Consider the following 7477-nt stretch of genomic DNA (forward strand, 5'->3'; position numbering starts at 1 on the left):
TGGAAGAGCAAAATGTGTACTTTTATAACTCCTATTAATTCATTATTAATAATAAGCCATCATAATTGGGTATTCATAATTGTAGGAGTTTCCATAAAAGGAAAAACCTTGGAGGTCACGTACTATTTGCCAAGAGCTGTTTTAAGTGCCTTCTGAGCACTCACTCATATGACCTTCATGAGAACCCTACAAGAATGAATCCTGCAAGGGAGAGAGGAACTGGTTAGACTCAAAGCAGCAAGGTAGAGAAAGGTATGTATGCGGAATCAATATATACTCCTTGGAAATAAAACAAATAAAAGTTCATTTTATTTAAAGAAGGGAATTCAAGTGGTACCCACAAGTAAAAGAATAATTTGAGTTTTAGAAAGGTAAATTATACCCTTTACAGATAGGAAGAAAAAAGAATACATGAAATCAATATCTCCCACTATTATGACTGTTCTGGATTTAGCTGTGTGCCTGGACCATAGAATGAATTTTTGGCTGATGAGTTATTCTGGAAAGCCAAGTTTAACACATAACTCAAGTTCTACCTTCAGAGAATAAAACCTCTTTGTTACTTGAGATTAAAAAAAAAAAAAGGTCTCTAAACTCATGGTGCCTAGGTGGCTCAGTCGATTAAATGTCTGACTCTTGATTTTGGCTCAGGTCATAATCTCAGGGTCATGAGACTGAGTCCTGCATCGGGCTCTGTGCTGAATGTGGAGCCTACTTAAGATTCTCTCTCCCTCTGCCCTACTCAATTTATCTCTCTCTCAAAAAGAAAAAAAAAGTCTCTAAGCTCATTTACACCCCTCACTTGCTTTACTAAAGAACTATGCTGAGTTTTGTGTAAGAGAAAGATCACAAGCTTTGGAGCTCGATTTGTTTTGAATCCCAGCTCTTCTCAACCTCTCTGATCCTAGCTATAAAAAGAGGATAACACCCAGGATTGTGATAATTATATGAAGTAATGTCTGGTGTATTGGAGGTGGTCAAAAATACTTTTTAAACTTTGTGTGTGTGTGTGTGTTATTCTGTTAACTGTACCATCAATTTTTCTTAGTTTCCCGGAATGAGGCTTCTCCTCTAATTCACTTTTTATTGCCCTACTTCAGGTGAATTGCTGAGGACCTCTTCCAAACATAAAATGAAGAGTTTAATTTGTGCATATTTTTACATATTGGCTTTCAGTTATATACTGAACCAGAAACTTATCAACAACTGAGTTCTATATATAGATGAATTATTATGTGCTTGGCACATAACAGATGATCTCCAAATACTGCAATGAAAACATTTATTTCACTCTTAGTTAAAATTAATTTTAACCAGGAGATACTATTTTCTGAGTTTTTTGAGAAAGTTTTTTGTCATATTTGTAATGTGCCACAAACTATTCTAATTTATGTAAGTGCTTTTCAAATGTTCCATCAAAATATTCCTTAAAGCAGAGAAGTATAGTCTTAGTACTCAGGCACAGTTTGAAACAAACCATTGCTTCTTTAAAGTCTCATTTTTTTTTTTTTACTAAATGTTTTCAAATTTTACATTCTACTCTATATTATAACCACATTCATCTTTATTATAAAATGTTTCAACTGGCTTATTATAGTTACTGAAATTGGCACTCTGGGAATGTTTATCCTGCAACTTATTACTTCTGGTCACCAGGTGTACCTGCTGAGACCCTGAAAGTCCCAGTTTGAGAAGTGTAACCTAATAATAAATATTGAGGATTTTGATTATGTTTGTTCTTCAAGGACAATCGTTCGCTTTAAATAAAGTGTGTACCACCTTAATGGATATCATAACTGGTATTAGCATGTTTAGAAAATGTATTTGAGGGACACCTGGGTGGCTCGTTGGTTAAGTGTCTGCCTTCGGTTCAGGTCATGATCCCGGGGTCCCGGGGTTGGGCTCCCTGCTTCTCCCTCTCCCTCTGCTCCTCCCCCTGCTTGTGCTCTCTGTCTCTGTCTCTGACAAATAAATAAATAAAATCTTTTAAGAAATGTATTTGAATTCCTCTTTTGACTTTCACTGAAAGGGTCCCATGTCACTTACTCACACTCAGTTAGAAGGGAGGGGGCATAAAGGATACTGTCGTAGGCAGAATGATGGCCTTCCAGAGATGCCTATATCCTTGTCCTCAGAACTTGGGACTACATTACCTTAGCTGGTAAAAGGGACTTTCCAAGTGTGATTCAGTTAAAGATCTTGAGATAAGGAGATTATCCTGTGGGCCCAAATTAATTACAAGGGTTCTTAGAAGAGGGAGGAAGAAGGTCAAAAGCAGAAGGAGATGGGATGAGAGAAGCAGAGACCGGAGTGATGTGGCCACGAGCAAGGAATGCTGGCAGCTTCTAGAAAACCAGACTCCCCTTTGGAGCTTCTAGAAAGAACCAGCCCCACTGACATCTTAATTTTAGTCTCAGAAGACTCCTTTTGGACTTCTGACCTCTTGAAAGGTAGCACAATAAACCTGTATTATTTTAAGCCCCAAAGTTCGTGGCTAACTCGTTACAGCAACAATGGGATAGTCGTAGATACCCTGGGTTAACATGGGAAATCCATATGAGAATAAGCTGTGGGTAGCCAGAAGTTTACCAGCCCAGCCTCTGGGCCCTGGTGGTGATTATTCCCTTTGCCCAGAATGTCCTTTCTCTCCATCCCTAATTGTGAAATCTTAACCATTCCTGGATGCCGAGCTCAAATATCAGCTCTTACCACTGACCCCTATCTCTCATTTGGGAGAGTTTGTGCTTTTGTGGCTTCTGACATCCATGACCTCCTCGACTTGGTGCTATAATTGTGATGGCGGCCATTTCCCTATTGGTCCTGGGAGCTCCTGGAAGGCAGCTTGTCTTTCACCCCAGGGTGCTGTGTATGTAGCTGGTGTTTGGTATGTGTGCATTGGGTGGCATTAGGAAAAGCCTTCTGAGGGGAGTAAACTTTGTCTTAGATCTGAAATAAGTGGAGTGGGTGAAGGGGGAGGAGAAACCTTGTCTCCTACATGCACTCCATGCTTCGTGGGCATAGACAATGTAGTTCTATTTACACTATTTACTACAGTTCATTTCCTCTTCCCTAGGATCACTCTCATCTCTAATTCTACATGTAGTGGGGCAGGGTAGTTGAAAACTCAAATCTGTCACTAAACGTCATCTCAATATACTCTGGTTTAAGCAGGTTTTTTAGATTTTTTTTTTCCAAGATTTTATTTATTTGAGTGAGAGAGAGAGAGAGCATGAGTGGGGTGGAAGGAAGGGACAGAGGGAGAGGGAGAAGCAGACTCCCCGACTGAGCCACCCAGGCACCCCCTAAGATTTCTTATCTCTACTCCCATCCCAGCCCACACAGATGGTGCCTCGGTGACAGGTGAGCAGGCCTGGATGGGTAAGTTGTCCCCTAGATTCTTGTTGGCCTCTGCCATGGAGGGCTTGGCCTAGGCTGGCCCTGTACCAATCTGTGTCTGCTGACATGTTTCATCAGGTCTTTGGAGATGCCTCTAGCTGAACTGCTCCCTACCATTGTCTCGGGTTGCACAGTCCTGAACTTGCCGAGGACACAGGGACAACTTACCTCTTCTGATCCTAGGTCCTGGAGTTCTAGATTTCCCTCACCACTCAGATTTGGCCCTGAAAGACTGCATGTGTGGAGGAGAAAGGGAATGACAGCCTCAGTACCTGACATCTTTGCTTCGGCTCCCCTTGACACTTTACGCTGCTCAGAAAAGGCAGCTGTCCCTTCTTCCTGTGTGACAGGAGCTTCCCTTATACTCCGCTTCCTTCTGGACGCCGCGTGCTCTAGGGTCACAACAGCTGACAAACTGCCCAGAAAGAAAATTGGTTTCATGATAGGGGAAGGTCCATTGGAAAATATTTTTAAATTCCTATATACATTACACCTGGCAATAGGTCGCCCCTGAAGGCTTCAGACGGTTTCTTTAGTCTGTTTGGTAAAATCTAATAGAAAGGAAGAAATTTAATTTGTGTTTCTTCCCCTTTTCTCCTCATCTTCTCTCTGCCCCTGATCCCTACCTTCATTACGAGGGAATATAGAGCTGAAATATGTTAAAAAAAAAAAATAGTATCATTACCTCTCATCTAGTATTTTTACCAGTTTGGTGGAATGAACCAAAGAGAACCCTGAAGGCTCTGATACTGAAAAATTCATGTTCCACAAAAAGAGAATTATTCAATATCCTTTAGGATGGGTCAGGATGGGGCTTCTATGGGATTTGGGGGGGAGAACCACACCATATTGGCTTGAGACCACATCCAGCACCTCTGATGGAATTATATTATGCAGAGCCTCATGATGGCCTCATTATCAAGGACTTTTTTTATAAGTAGAGATGCTTGGAAAAGGTTTAGGAACAAACTTTCAGCCCTCAGCTGACAGGGGTCTGTGGTTGCCTTAGGAGAGAGTGGGTCCAGTGCACACTGGGCCCCCTGCCCACCCACCTTTATGGTGGCCGGAACCGCCCGCTTCTGCTGTCCAAACCTGTGGCCCCAGGCGTCTGAAGGTTTTCTCCACACACCTTGTCTTTGGAAAGAGAAATGTCCCTGATGTTTTTAGAGAAGGTATTGTTCCTGGTCCTCCTCCTAGAAGGATGTTTCTGGCTTGTTTGGCAGGGGTCAACATGCTCGCCCAGGGCAGGTCTCCCCAGTGCTCATTCACCAGTCCATTCTCTCCCTCCCTTCACTCCACCTAGGTTTCCACTTTCTAAAAGGTTTCAAGTCTGCAGGCTTTGTCTGGAGTCTATTCTTAGAGAGTTCTGGCAGGAAGAATGATGCCTTTCAGCCTTGAGATCTCTGCATGCAACCCATATGTAGAACTCCAAAACAATTTTCTGTTTTACACACACACACACACACACACACACACACACACACTGGCTGGCTGGCAATATGTGTGTTTATGATAGTAAGTATAAGATACTTTATTTATAGCTCTTTTAGTGAGCTATAGAGCTAAAGAGCCACCTGGTTCTTTCAGGACCCAATAATGCAGTAGAATTTAGTGCTACATCTTTTCCATGTCACTCCCCTGGTCTATAACCTCAAAAGTAAAGAGGAAATTCAAGTATTGCTGAGCAATGTGGACTGACATTATCACAGAGAGAACAGAAGTGAAGTTTTTAGCATATAGTGCATAGCAAGAAAAAAGGGACTCATCAATTCTATTCTCTTTCCCCTCAAGGACTCTATCTCCCTGGACTGCGGTCCCTTGTCCAGAGCCTCATTTTCTCTTCTCTTTCTAACTGAGTAATTTAGTTTCCATCTTCCCCTCCTCCCTCCTAATACACACATGTGCACACTCTCATGTGTATGCACACACACGAACACGTGAACATGAACACACACTTGCAAACATACGCACACATATCCATCCCTTGATACTATATTAAAGGCCAGCAAAGGAAAATGCCTCCAGTTTTAAGAGCTCCTTTTCATAAAAGTAGCAGGAGAATTATAAATATTTATTTATGTATTTATTCAATTATTTTTAAAGATTTATTTATTTTAGAAAGAGAGAGAGAGTGCCTGTCTGTGTGCAAGCAGGGGGAGGGGCAGAGGGAGAAAGAATCTCATGCAGACTCCCTCCTGAGCGTGGAGCCTGATGCAGGGCTCTACGTCGCAACCCTGAGATCATGACCTGAGCTGCAACCAAGTTGGACACTCAATCAACTGAGCCACCCGGGTGCCCCTATAAATATTTATTTTTCTTTTTAAATTTTTTATTAACATATAATGTATTATTTGTCTCAGGGGTACAGGTCTGTGATTCATCAGTCTCTTACACAATTCACAGCACTCACCATAGCATATACCCTCCCCAGTGTCCATCACCCAGCCACCCCCCCACCACTCCAGCCACCCTCAGTTTGTTTCCTGAGATTAAGAGCTTGTCACTAGTATTTTTAATTCTTCTACCATACCTGTATTTTCTTTCATGTTCTCAACAGAATAAAGTAAAAATTATTTCTATTTTACAGATGAAGCCTTGGGGAATCAGGGGGACTAGGAAACATATCTAAGTCCCCACAGCAAATGTGGCAAAAAGAGAATGCAGATACAAGTTTTGTGTTCCTGCCGTCCACTGTGCAATGTAAAGGGTGATCCTTGATGGTGCTGCTCTCCAACTGTATCAACTCCCCAGCCCCAGCCCTGCGCTTTCTCTAAACTGCTTGGCTCATTCCACAAGGAATAGGGCTCACCAGGCTCAGCTGGTTAGACTTGGGGATGAATTTGAGAATGCAAAGTGAGCCAGGCTTTGTCCAGCACAGTGCCTGGCTCAGGACAGAAGCTCCGCTACACTTTGAATAGATATTACTGAACGAATGAATAAATATATTTTAATGTCCAATGTAATGAAAAGTTCTAGAGATGTATAACTGGTGACAGTTATACAACGACGTGAGTGTGCTTAATAGCACCTAAGGGTAAATTTAAAAATGATTAAAATGGTAAATTTTGTCACAGCTTTTTTAAAAAGTCAAATGTAAATTACTTTTACATTATCCACTGCTGTGTTATTAACTTCTTCCCTGTCAGTTGAATAGAGGCATGGTTTGCACACAATAGATACTTACAAATCCCACTTAAAAGTTGGATAGGGCCTTATACAAGCCTGTGGCACCAGCATGAGCCAAATAGAAAGGGGTAGCAAACACTGCAGCTGATCATAAGGGGGTGTGGAATTAGGTTGTCTATATTCAATGCCTGGCTTCTTGTCTCTTAGCTGCATGAACTGGGGCATTTAATCTCGTTTAATCTCTTTATATCCCCATTTCCTCCTCTCTAAAATGAGGATTATAATGCCAGCCATCACAGAAGATTCTTGCGAGCTAATCCATGTCAAACAAATACTACCATGCTTAGAGAGCACCCCAAAAATATCAGCTACAACGAGTAGGAAGAGCTGTGGACCCCAAAAGAGACTAAAAATGCAAAGTCTTCTGTATAAGTCCAATTCAGATCAGGCCGCTGCTTTCAAACAGCTGTGGTTGACTTCATCTATCATTTTTCCTCTCTTTCTGATCCCTGGTGCCTAGGTAGCATCTATATTTCTATATTGCATTCTTGGATAATGCCCCCCAAGAATTTATGCTGTGATCCTTCTGTGAAGTCGTTTTATGTACAGAAACCAATAAAGACTAGCTGGATGAAGAACAAGCATTTTTCCCCATTTGCTTCAAAGTCTAGAAAACCTTTATGTAACCAGAGAATAAAATCCAGTTGCTTTCTTACTGCAGTGCCTTCTGCAAAATACCTTGAAGGGTATATTTTAAAAGTGGTTCTTGGTCAAGTAAGTCCCACTTGAGTTTCTCCCATTGGAACCAGCAGAATGATTCCACGGTTCCTAGGCAAGGTGGTATCAGAGACAAGCTCCAAGCATTCAGGATTTCGTCTCCTTTTCTCTCATTTTTGCTTTCATTTTTATTTTTTTGAAAGGGAGATGATGTATTTGTTTCAGACTGACAATTTTT

The sequence above is a fragment of the Zalophus californianus genome, chromosome 4 (genome assembly GCF_009762305.2).
Source record: "Zalophus californianus isolate mZalCal1 chromosome 4, mZalCal1.pri.v2, whole genome shotgun sequence".
Taxonomy (NCBI): Eukaryota; Metazoa; Chordata; class Mammalia; order Carnivora; family Otariidae; genus Zalophus; species Zalophus californianus.